Here is a 12774-nt window from a genome sequence, read left to right as displayed (position 1 = left end):
GGTGCTCAGCACTTTCTGAAAATTGAACCCTTTTAGGGAGTCTTAACACTGGGCTTCTAAAAATTGACACACCCAAGCTCAACAGTGATAACATTTCTTCAAATGTTTATCAAGCAATTATATTGAAACAGTGGGATTAGACTATTGTTTTAAAACTGACTCTCCAAACTCCAGAGAAGTTTTTTTTCTTTCTGGGGGAATGCTGCAAAAGGAAGAGATTACAATGCGGTATGAGCACTGCAGCTGTGAGCACTGAACATGTGTATCAGGACAGAAATGAGTACGAATGAGGGGAAGGAGCACACATACAATTTTAGGACTGTTGGAAGCTCAGTGGATAGGCCCTGTAATAAATAATATACACAGAATACTGCAATGGAAGAACAATTATCACACATACCTGCTCTTCCCGTTTTTGTAGCCTTCTTCCTTGCAAGGGAATGGCTAATGCTCTTAAAGGGAAAATAATTCTTTTATGGGCCTCAGGCAGACAACTACACTGTCTGAACAATACATTTGCCAGTTACATTGATTTTAAAATGTCCCTCGAGTGCTGAGGGAAGGGGACAGCAAATCCAGGAGGTAGCCTCTTCCACAGAGCGCAACAACAAAGAAGAAAGAAGTCAAGGTTCCAAAGCCAGTCTTGACAGGCTGATACAGTCTCTTAGTGTCAAACTGCTAGTAATGGCCATAACCAAGCCTGGCACTTTTCAGAACACTTGGACCTCACCTCTGCCTGTGACCAATGACGTTAAGATCAGACTGCACCATCATGATCCTCTAGTCTGAGCTCCTGCACATTGCAGGCCAAAGAACCTTGCCTGCTCACTCCTGTAATAGATCCATAACTTCTGGCTGAGTTCCTGAAGTCCTCAAATCATGATTTAAAGACATCTAATTACAGAGAATCTGTCATGTACACTAATTCAAACCTACAAGTGATCCATACCCTGTGCTGCAGAGGAAGGGAACACCCCCCCACACCCCGCCCAGGAGCTTTGCCAATCTTACCTGAGGGAAAATTCCTTCCCAATCTCAAATATGGTGATCAGTTAGACCCTGAGCATGTGGGCAAGACCCACCATCCAGACACTTGGGAAAGAATTCTCTGTAGTAACTCAGGGCCCTCCCCAACTAGTGTCCCGTCACCTTGGCAACTCTTCTTCAGCAATCAGCATCCCATGTAGGGAGGCAAATGGCAGCCTCCTGCATGTCCTGTGCTTTGCACTCAAGCTATTACTTAATAGCCTTGATGCTGCCTTCCCTGAAGTCAGACATTAGGCTCTTCCCAACGAGCCTGGGGGGCATGTCCCCACTGCATGCTAATCACAGGTTATGCAGTTGCAAGTTTGTCAATGTGTGACAGCCCAACCTCCATATTGTCGAAGTAAGCATGCTGTAGTAAGCAGAAAGTCAGTCATGCTCTGGCTCCTTATCTGGCCCTTACAAGTACTACAGCTAACTGGGCGCATGTCCTGAGATTCATTGTACAGCTCCCTGCATCACTCTGTGCTCATATTCATAGGGTGTTGTGGAGCAGCTTGTCTGCCCAATGTGACCCAGGAACCTCTGGATGCGCATGCAAAGAAGGCATGGGGGTATATAGCGGTACAGGAGTCCCCTGGGTTCACCAAAAAAAGGTAACATAAGGTCTCTACTGAAAGTCTCTGTCACAGTGGTCATAACCAGAATGTATGTTGAATATGTGAGAACTTATGTATATATACTTAAAAAAATTGTTCTCTAGGGCTGTGGTTAAAGGCAAGTCATTCAAAGATAGTGTATCTTGAGACAAACTCCTCTGGGCAGCAGGATGGGAGACCCTTAGCTGCAGGCTGGCCAATTGTGTATTGTATGTCATACAATAGGAGTCTATTGGCATTCTACATCAAATGCTAATGAAGAACTGGACTTGAGAAGGAAAGTAACAGGAAGTAGTTAGCTGCGGGGGAGGAAACTTATCTTGAGGTAAACAATAAAGGGCTGTTCTGGTATATTTAGGGTGTGACATTCTTCCTAGGAAGTCAGCTAAATCTGTGAAAAAGAGATCTCAGTCAGGCTTGGCTGAAAACACTGGAGAGAACTTCGGGTCAGATAAAGGTCTTCAGACAGGAGGATAACTGGTTAGTTAAATTTAGGCTTTGAATGCATATTGTGGTAGTGGCATATGTGTGACCATTTGCGGCCATCTCTCACATCAGTTTTTACTTACATCTCTATTATTCCTTAAATTAATTCGCTTTTATACTTGAACTCAAGTGCTGTGTGATACAGGAGCAGTGGGCTAAGGTAAAACTGATCAACTATGGTATGCTGTTCCTTGGGGAACATAGGATCTGGGATTTCTGGGGGTATCCAGTGATCTGGGGCTGGATACCACAGTGGGACATGTTCAAGGGTCTCAGGGCTGGGTGCCTCTGTTGAGCCAACCTGCAAGCGAAGGCCAGGGCTGCTATAGTAGCCCTGAGGAGAATGCTTGAGTGGCTGACAGGCTGGTTGTGTTTGGGAACTAGCACCTGGTTAGTATAGGCAAGACTCCCTTGTGCTGGAGATGGTAGCAAGGTGACTCATAGCCACGGTGGGGATTGTGGCTGAATTGTGGATGTGGCCTACGCCTGGGAAATTCATTTTTTGGCAGGACCCAAAATGGGGGTTGTGGTGTAGTGTTCTGTGCCAAAGGTCTGGATCCCCGCTTGCCCTAATATCCAAGATCGACAGCTACTGCTTTTTATGGAGACAATGTTTCTTCTTCACATCTCTGCAGAAGCAGCTACCAAAAGATAGTGGTGGGTGTTTCAGAGGCTGCTTTTGGCCCACAGAAGACAGACAGGCGCTTACAAGCAGAAGCCTAACAGAATAACAGAACTAACACTGTTTTTCATTGCAGACCTCACCCAGACAGACAGCTGCTGCTGGGCCAGGACCACAAGTACAGAGTGGTGGGATCATGTCATGATGGAAATTGAGTGACTAGCAGTAGGCCTGGAACTTTTGAATGAGAAAAGCCACATTCCTGGAGCTGTATAAGGAGCACACCCTCGCCCTTGAGCACAGAATACTCAGATGAGGTGCAATAATGGTTCAGAAGCTCATTGCTATTGCCATATAGAAGTTGGCAATGACAGATTTTTATGAATCTGTTGGTAATCAATTCAGGGTAGGAAAATCCATGGTTGGCACAGTGGTCATAGAATTTTGCAAGACAATCAATGCTGTGCAGGCCCCCACTTTTGTAAAAATTGGAAATATTCCCAAAATTATTGCAAAGTTTGCACAGATGTGCCCCCTGGATTTGTCCCTCTGGTTCTGGAGCCTGAATAAGTTTCTCAAAAATAGCCCTTTTATTAGTTTATCACACCCTTATCTCATGATCATGGCATAGATACTCTGCCAGCAGCTTCTCCTCACATTCTTTCTCCTCCTTCCTTTGCTTCTCCTCACACTCTATGTGCTTTTCTGGCCTGATGGAGTAGTCCATAGGCACCTCAATGATTAAGTCATTTGCTATCCTCTGTCATTCTGACCTCAAATTCGGAGACCTTCCAATGACATTGAGTGCTCTCCTAGTTGGCCTCCCATCCCTGGAGCAGTCTAACAGAGTCTTACTTGGTCCTGACAGATAGAGGGAAAAGACATTGGTGAATGCCTATGACTTCCTATAATTTCATACTCATTGCTGGCAGCTGCAACTAAGTAAGTAGCAACTTTCTTGTAAGAATGCCATTCTCTTGGCTGACTCTCTTGCTGAGCAAACTTTGGCCTGTGATGAACCTTTGTAAAGGGATTTTCTCAGGAAAAGAAATGGTGAGATGCTTTTACTTTTCAAGTCTCCAAAAAATGTCTTTTTGGGAAAGGCTTGTGGGCATGGGGTAGGGGCAAGCCCTGGGAGAGACAGCTGCAATCGTGATTATGTTGAATCCAGCCCAGGTGGTTGTAACCCTATTACATAGTCAAATTCCAGGCCTCCGAAGGAGCTTTTCCATGTATACAAATCGTACTGTGTTTTGTGGCAAAGGAACTGATAAGCGACTGAAGAGGGACTGTAAGTTACAACAGTGACAGAGGGAGGCTTGCCTTACCAAGGACTCTCAGAGACCGCCTGGAATGTTCACTGAGTGAAAACTCTATATTTTATTAGTCTCCAGGAATGGCCCCAAATAAGCTCAGCAATAAACCGCCTTTTGCACCAGTGGGAGGGGGCCTTAGCAGGGGTATTTGGTCCTCTAAAGACTGTGCTATGGCAAGTTACATTTTGCCTGGGCTATAGCCAAAAATTTTTTTACTTTTGGATTAATGCTTTTCCATTTTAAATTTTTTTTACTGCATCCAGCCACGGTAAGCAGCCAGTTTGCAGGACCTTTTCCTCTGCTTGTCTGCCATTTAAAACAGCATGGTCAAGGTAGGGGAATTGGGGGAGGGGGGGTTGGATTGGTGTAATGGCACAGCATCTGCCCTCAACTTAAGTGCCAGCGAGAATTATAATGTAAAACCCATCCAAATATGTCATGGTATCCTTCATAATAATATCAAAGATGGCTGTGCCCGTATTATCTGGCTGAGATGCTGTGTCCTCCTCCAATGCTTCTGTTTGGGGCCCCTCAATATCACTGGGCTCTCCCTGTTCCAGATTAAAGAAGAGTTCCTGACATGACTAGGAGATGATGTCCTAGATTCATAGACTTTAAGGTCAGAAGGGACTATTATGATCATCTAGTCTGACCTCCTGCACAATGCAGGCCACAGAATCTCACACACCCACTCCTGTAACGAACCCCTAACCTATGTCTGAGTTATTGAAGTCCTCAAATTGTGGTTTGAAGACCTCAAGCTGCAGAGAATCCTCCTGCAAGTGGCCTGTGCCCCATGCTGCAGAGGAAGGCGAAAAACCTCCAGGGCCTCTGCCAATCTGCCCTGGAGGAAACTTCCTTCCCGACCCCAAATATGGTGATCAGTTAAACCCTGAACATGTGGGCAAGACTCACCAGCCAGCACCAGGAAAGAATTCTCTGTAGTAACTCAAATCCCATCCCATCTAACATCCCATCACAGACCACTGGGCATACTTACCTGCTGATAATCAAAGATCAATTGCCAAATTAATTGCCAAAATTAGGCTATCCCATCATACCATCCCCTCCATAAACTTATCAAGCTTAGTCTTGAAGCCAGACATGTCTTTTGCCCCCACTACTCCACTTGGAAGGCTGTTCCAGAACTTCACTCCTCTAATGGTTAGAAACCTTCATCTAATTTCAAGTCTAAACTTCCTAGTGTCCAGTTTATATCCATTTGTTCTTGTGTCCACATTGGACTAAGCTTAAATAATTCCTCTCCATCCCTAATATTTATCCCTCTAATATATTTATAAAGAGCAATCATATCTCCCCTCAGCCTTCTTTTGGTTAGGCTAAACAAGCCAAGCTCTTTGAGTCTCCTTTCATAAGACAGGTTTTCCATTCCTCGGATCATCCTAGTAGCCAGTCTCTGAACCTGTTCCAGTTTGAATTCATCCTTCTTAAACATGGGAGACCAGAACTGCACACAGTATTCCAGATGAGGTCTCACCAGTGCCTTGTATAACGGTACTAACACTTCCTTATCTCTACCGGAAATACCTCGCCTGATGCATCTTAAAACCGCATTAGCTTTTTTAATAGCCATATCACATTGGCAGCTCATGGTCATCCTGTGATCAACCAATACTCTGAGGTCCTTCTCCTACTCTGTTACTTCCAACTGATGTGTCCCCAATTTATAACTAAAATTCTTGTTATTAATCCCTAAATACATGACCTTGCACTTTTCACTATTAAATTTCATCCTATTACTATTACTCCAGTTTACAAGGTCATCTAGATCTTCCTGTATGATATCCTGGTCCTTCTCTGTGTTAGCAATACCTCCCAGCTTTGAGTCATCCGCAAACTTTATTAGCATCCTTTTTGAGGATGGTGTCACCCCCTACACCTGAGCTGTCTGTCTGGTGTGTGTTGGTGTCTTCACAGACATCCAAGTTCTGAATTTACACCTGTTCTGGCTCCAAAGGTGAGTCCATGCTGGAACGGGGCTCTGTGTTTGAAGAACTGCTCAAAAAACACTCTATTTCATCATAAAACAGAGAAGTAGCCAGGCCAGCAACAGATTTCTTATGGTTATCTTTGGCCTTTTGGTACCTCACTTTGAGCCCCTTTATCTTCTCCCTGTACCACTGCCTGGTCCGCTTGATCCCATGGTCGGCTAGCAGCTGCTGAGATGCACCATCATATTGTTAGAGATTCCTCTTTGAGGAATTAAAGTAATGGGTTTTGTTCACTTTGGCCCAAACCTTCATCAAGACTCTGGTGTGATCCTTCAGCTGGTGGTTGCACTCTGATACATGGGCTTATTACTACGTATTCTTCTGCTGTAGCAAACACTGGAGTTAGCTGAAGCAAGAGAAACCACAAGCAGTGTGGAACTAAGGACACTAAGCAAAGGCATGTGAAGGTGGGTGATTTCCACTGAAGGGTCAGAGCACAGATAGATGGCAAGGTAGTACACAGGAATGGGTGCAAAGGGGCTTGTGGGAAAGGATTGGTGGACCAGCATGTTAATTCAGGTGACTGGCTATTGCTGCTCATTTTCACTACACCTACCTTAGGTTAGAAACATGCTGGGCAGACTAACCTTGGGGTCTACCTTATGCCTCAGGGCATAGAAGAGACCTCACCATGCAGCACAGATAAATGCACGTGGATGTGTGAACGCAGAGCGTGTTAAGGGGAAAACCTGTGGTTGAACCCAAGTTAAGTCTGCAGAGAAGACAAGGCTTCGGAGACTGCTCCAACTAACAATCCCAACAGTCCTGAGCCTCAAGTCAGGGTTTCTTTAATAAGATAAGAGAAATATTTTATGGACAATGGTACAGAGTTAAAAAGAAAATAATAAAATAAGAGATACCCAGAAACAAACACACCTGAGACAAAACACTAGAGAAAGCATCTCTAATCTGACACTAAGTTTGAGTTACAGCTTATTGAAATGTAAAATGTCTGAGAAAAAATCTTTGTCTCGTTTCCAGCTCCCTGGCTATCTACCCCCTATCAGTCCTGGTTACATGCCCTTGCTACGCAGGCGCAAGTGTAACCAGGGCGCCCATTCTTTATAGCCCAGGTGTGGCTGTGTGAATAAACAGTATAGCTAAATTACCATTGTGCCATTACATCATTCCCCAACCTCATTCCCTTCTGAATACCAGCTTCAGCTCTTCCGTCTTTCTTTCTGTGCTGCCACATTTTAATGTCAATTCAGCTGCTCTTAGGGATTCTCATCCTCCATGTTCTCAAAGGCTTCCCTCGGTTGAGTTAATTGGGCAGTGACGCCAGAGTAACTAACAATGCTGAATACCTCACAGCCAAAGTAAACAGCTAGTTGAACAAATAATACCAAAGAAATTACTTAGCTAAGAGACAGCAATTATAATTTGAGATCAGACATAGGTTTATACACAGTTCTGTAGGTTTAATGGAAAACTAAAGATCAGAGGTAAGTAAGATTCTTGCCCACTGCACTGGGGTTTATGAGACTAATTAACCTTTGCAAGGAGCTATGAGGTTCTCTGTTGAAAGGCATACATTATTATTTCAATAATAGTCAAAATGACTGAGTGCACATATTGGTAGCATGTGTTAATTTGCTTTCTGGTTTTGAGTCATTCTTGGCAGCTATGCCAACAATGCTTCAGGTAGCTGCAACACCTCCAATTAAATGAATCAGATGTATTTCTTAAAAGAAACTACTTAGGTGGAGTCTCCTATTATTCTCACATATTCTTCTGTATTCTACAGAAGGGCTAGATCCATGGTAAGGATTATTTTCTTAATATAGTGAGAAGACTAGGTAGAATTCACCCTGAGTGATGTACCCTCTCTTTAAGCACTCAGATACATTCTAACAGTCCACCTTGTTAAAAAACAAACTGGAAAACTGACAAGCCCAAAACCCAGGTGGGAAATAGAGTAAAGAGTCCTAACATGGGTAGGAGTAATCTCTAGGCAGGTGTTTTCTACTGAAAGCCCTAAGACCTTTCCTCACCTCCCAGGTGGTCTTCGGACTCTGCTCCCAGCTGGGAGTTGAAGCCTGGGCAGTTTCAGACCCTGCTCCCAGCTCGGAGCCAAGGTGAGAAACCACAGCAGCCCCTGCCCACTCCCTGTCGGGAGCCGTGCAGCCTTCTCAATTTCATGGTTTGGCCCTGAATTGACAAAGCTGCTCAGTTCCGGGCAGGGAATGGTAATGGGAGGCCTAGAAGCCAGAGCAGCTGGACCCTGCTCCCTGGTGGTGAGAAGTCCCAAGCAGCTTCCCCCAGCTCCTGGTGGGGCGTGAGGGGCTGAGAAGCCCCAGGCTACTTCTCCCCACTCCCAGCAGGAAACAGGAGGGGCAGGAAGCCCTGGACAGCTTCTGCTTTCTGTGGGAAACGGAGAGCAGAAGTGGGGGGCAGCCTTCTTGGAGCCCAGGAGCCTCTGGGGTAGCCAGCCTCCAGGCAGGGAACTGCCAGTGGAGTTGAGAGGCTTGGCTCTAGCTCCCCACACTGCCCTTTATGGTTGGTGGAAATGCTCCTGGTGAGGACACGCATCACCAAGCCAAGGAGGGGAGTGTGGACATGCACTATCACAGTAATTACTGCAGTGACTGTAAGTGGCTGCAAATTGACAGTATTGACCTTCGGGAGCTATCCCAGAGTGCTCCATTGTGACCGCTCTGGACAGCAATTTGAACTCCGATGCACTAGCCAGGTACACAGGAAAAGCCCCGGGAACTTTTGAATTTCATTTCCTGTTTGGTCAGAGTGGCAAACTCAGCAGCACAGGTGACCATGCAGTCCCCCCAGCATCGTAGAGCGTAGAATGTTTCTATGCTCCCCCTATCATTTCATCTCAGATTAGAAGGTGGAAAAAAAACACTTGCGATGACATGATTTCCGAGCTCATGCAGTCTTCCTACACTGATAGGGCACAGCTTAATGCATGGAGGCATTCAGTGGCAGAGGTCAGGAAAGAATTAAGTGAGCACGAAAAGCGGAGGCAGGACGCGATGCTGAGGCTAATGGGGGAGCAAACGGACATGATCAAGCATCTTTTGGAGCATCGGGAAAGCCAACAAGAACACAGACCCTTGCTGCATCCACTGTAAAACCACCTACCCTCCTCCCCATGTTCCATAGCCTCCTCACTCAAACGCCCAAGAATGTGTGTGTGAGGGGAGGTGCGGGGCACCCAGCCACTCCACTGCAGAAGATGGCCCAAGCAACAGAAGGCTGTCATTCAAACAGTTTGATTTTTAGTGTGGCTACAATAAGCAATGTGACCTTGTCCTTCCCTCCTCCTCCACCGCACCTGGGTTACCTTGTCCATTATCTCATTTTTTTTTAATTAATAAAGAAAGAATGCATGGTTTCAAAACAATAGTTACTTTATTTCGAAGGAGGGAGGGTAGTTGGCTTACAGGCAATTAAAATCAATGAAGGGGGTGGGTTTGCATCAAGGAGAAACACACACAACTGTCACACTGAAGCCTGGCCAGTCATGAAACTGGTTCTCAAAGCCTCTCTGATGCACAGTGCACCTTGCTGTGCTCTTCTAATTGCCCTGGTGTCTGGCGTGAAATGATTGTCTGCTGTTGCTTTCACAGAGGGAGGGGCGACTGATGACATGTACTAAAAAACACCCGCAACAATGTTTTTGCCCCATCAGGCATTGGGAGCTTAATCCAGAATTCCCATGGATGGCAGAGACTGCTGGAACTGTGGGATAGCTACCCACAGCACACCGCTCCGTAAGTCAATGCTAGCCACGCTAGTGAGGACGCACACCGCCGACTTAATGCACTTAGTGTGGACATACACAATTGACTATATAAAATCGATTTCTAAAAATCGACTTCTATAATAGTGACCGAATTTCATAATGTAGACATACCCTTAGTTAAGCTAAATAGATTGAGCTCTTTGAGTCAATCACTACAAGGCATGTTTTCTAATCCTTTAATCATTCTCATGGCTCTTCTCTGAACCCTCTCCAGTTTAGCAACACCCTTTTGGAATTGTGGACACCACAACTGGACACAGTATTCCAGCAATGGCTGCACCAGTGCCAAGAACAGAGGTAAAATAATTTCTCTACTCCTATTTTCTATTCCTCTGTTCATGCATCCCAGAATCACAATAGCTCTTTTGGCCACTGTGTCACATTGGGAAGTCATGTTCAGCTGATTATCCACCAAGACCCCCAAATCTTTTTCAGAGTCACAGCTTCTCAGGATAGAGTCCCCCATCCTGTAAGCACGTTCTTTGGTGTGCTCAGAAGAGTGGGGACTTGACAACTGAAGCACCATGTGCCTGGCAAAGTGTGAGACAGAGAATCTGGCCCCAAACAGACAATGTAGCAATGGAGGCTGAATGCTGGGCTGTAACAAAAATGGACAAGGCTGCCCAGACATTTTCTCCTATTTGCTCCTTTCCAGGCTTCATAACAGAGGGAGCACTGAGTGCTGAATAAAGATGATTTTGAAAGTCGGTGGGCGTTTGGAGGCCTAATGACCAGCTGTGCCTTTGAAAATCTTCCCCTAAGCTTCTGGTGACAATGGGATTTAAGAGCACATCTCCCCCTTGCTGCATGAAGGAAGCTAAGTTACGCAGGGGGAGTGTGAACCAGCTGGAGTGAAGCAGTAATTCATCACATGAGCAGGTTATTACCGTACCGCATCCTTGCCTATTCCCCTGTTATTCTTGGTCATTCCTTTGCTGGGGCAGGGACTTTAAATGTTTGTGAAGCATCTAACATGGTATAAAACCAACACAAATAATAATGGATTCCACTGGTTCAAGGAGACACATTTGTCTGTAAGAACAAAGTTCACAGTCCCAGATATGAGAGTAACCATGGCCCCTCTCTCAAGGCTGAGCTCGAGTTTTCCAGCATATCACTATTGTCAAAGCCTAGATTTTGTCGAGAAGGCCTGAGAATTTCTATGAGCTTTGGAAGCAGTTAGTCCTCTGGCCCTTACAGACTGGATTTGATGTAGGAATGACTGGATTAAGTTCTATTGCCCGTGCTATGCAAGAGCAGATTGTGACAATGATTCCTTCTGGTCTTAGAATTTATGAATGCCATACATTTCCCACAATGGGATCTCCAGCCTGGGCCAGCTGCCTCTTAACCTGCTCCTGCCTCCTAGGAACACAACACTGTTTGGGTAACAGCACTAACATTCCAAAGAGGTGCGTTAGATACAACTAAAATCATTTGTTGTGCTGTGTGGGTTTCAGTAGCATCTATAGTGTGTCCGTGAGAACTGTCAGCCTTCTGTGGTTGCCATCAGCAGACCATCCACCCTTTCATGTATAGGAAAGCGACTGCTTGGCACCAAGGGTCCTTTGTGATCCCTTGCAAAGTGTGAGACAGAGAATCTGGCCCCAAACAGACAATGTAGCAATGGAGGCTGTAGCTACATAGTAACCAAACTCCTTTCAAGGGATTGAAAAGGGTGAGGACCAGTCCCATTTCCTCAACACATCCATCCACTAAGCTTCCGCAACAAACTTGTATATTGTATATTTTTATACTCTGCCAACTTTTGTTTAACTCAGCCGTTCTTGGCAGCCCACCTCCTTGCAGCCGAACCACCATGGCTTGGCTCAGAGAATTAATTAAAGGGAGTCCCCATGGTTGCTTCTGTTATTTGGAAGATGTCATCCTATATCTTGGCAGCAGAAACCTCCATTGTCTCCCTGGCTTTAATATTGGCTTTGCTGCTAGTACACTACAGCCCCTGCTGGGCTGCTACACTGCACTGACATTACAACGAAAGGGCTGCAATGTTAGCATGTACTTGATATAACGAGAAGCCTAATAGGTGTTTTTTCAACGGGCAAACCAGGAGTTAAAGCAGCAGTCCAATGCAGGATGCAAAAGCAAGGATAGACCTTGCCTGATGTTAACAGCTCAGCTTTACAGTCAGTATCTAATCGTAAGGACTTGAACTGCAGGCAGGCAGTAAACTGGCTGGAACAGTGAAAAAGGGCCATTTAACTTGCCCAGTTCATCTGTGTATTCATAGCTGAAATACTAATGTGATATAATAGTTACAGCCACCAATCACTCTTGGGTCTGCCAACAATCCACAAATCAGTAAATATAAATACTTCCTAAGGTGAAAGTAGTTTGGGACAGGGGTAGAGACATATATTGTGTCTGAAATAAGCCCTAACGCTTTCCCTGGTAAAGAAAAAAGGGTTCTAAAATGATTTTAAACAGTACTTGAGTTTAATCTGATAATTAATGTTGGCAGGATGTAATCACAGGGGTTTTTGCTACTCAGTAGGGGCAGTGCTGTGGAAGGTTACAGAAATAAGGACACTTTTCTCCAGCTGATTCAGCAAGAGTATTGAAGAGCCCATTCGATTTTTCATTAATGACCCACATAAAGTCACTAGGTGCAATGCCAAGCTTCAGAAAGTCATGAAGAAAAGGGGAAGGTGGCAAGCTTGGACAAAAAAGATTTCTCTCTTCTCATCAACACCTGGCTTCACTTGATTCCATAGTTTTCAACTCACTCTTTCTCCCAACCATTAAGAACATCAAAAGCCTATGGTGCAACCATCTAAGTCTATAGATACAACCACAAATGCAAGAATAGGGTCAACAGCCTGTCTTCAAATGTTACATTTTCTTAGGTATCCATTTTCCCTATGTGGAAAGATCCCCCATCTGTCAAAATTCTTTATGCTGTCACTGGCCT

This window comes from Gopherus flavomarginatus, chromosome 4 (genome assembly GCF_025201925.1).
Source record: "Gopherus flavomarginatus isolate rGopFla2 chromosome 4, rGopFla2.mat.asm, whole genome shotgun sequence".
NCBI lineage: Eukaryota > Metazoa > Chordata > Testudines > Testudinidae > Gopherus > Gopherus flavomarginatus.
This window is presented reverse-complemented; position numbering follows the sequence as displayed.